The sequence below is a fragment of the Centruroides sculpturatus genome, unplaced genomic scaffold, assembly GCF_000671375.1.
Source record: "Centruroides sculpturatus isolate CEXI.00-Female unplaced genomic scaffold, Cexi_2.0 scaffold278, whole genome shotgun sequence".
NCBI lineage: Eukaryota > Metazoa > Arthropoda > Arachnida > Scorpiones > Buthidae > Centruroides > Centruroides sculpturatus.
Window position 1 is genome coordinate 753,524 of NW_019384546.1, and position 845 is coordinate 754,368.

Consider the following 845-nt stretch of genomic DNA (forward strand, 5'->3'; position numbering starts at 1 on the left):
TACTAAATTAACTTCTGAAGTATAATTTTTTATTGTTTTTATATTTTTCAATATATTTATTTTGTTTGTACAAAATAAAAAAATAATTTTTAACAATACAATAGTCTTTGTTAGGCTTAACATTGACGAAAATTCAACGCGAAGCGACACGCAACGGAGAAAAATGTCAAGATGGGATAAATTAATATATTTTTTCGTACATAATTGGTTATCCGAAACATTGATCTTCCGAACAACCCCAGTCCCCAATTGGTTCGGATAATCAACACTCTACTGTATATGTTACCAGGCCATTTATTTCAATAGAATTTTAATTTATAAACTTTTTAAGTGTTATACCTCCTAATTTTATTAGTCTGTATACTTTTAACATTTAATGCAGTTCTTCATGCTTTCATACACTTTAATAAATGGCTAAATATATCTGAAAGGACTTTTTTCTATAGATTGTCCATTATAAACATTGTAAACCTGTCTAGATTTTTATAAGCATAAACAGATATGTAAAAAAGCCTTCTATGTATTTTAGTTTATTGTTTACTTTTTATAATTTTTATCTTGTCATTCTCCTACATTGTTGTGGTTTTTTTTGTCTTTTGGACATTACCAATGATCTGTTTTGTAATAAATATTAAAATATTTATATATTATATTAAGGAGGAGGAATCAAAACAGAATAACTTAATATTCTGTTTATATTATATATATATATTTCAATAATTTTCTATATAAATTTAATAAAATTTGATTATATAAAAATTTGCTAAATTATTTTTATAAGAAATTTCTAAAAATAAGAATAAACTCAAGACCAATTTTTCTCAAACGACTTCGTTTCAGATCAA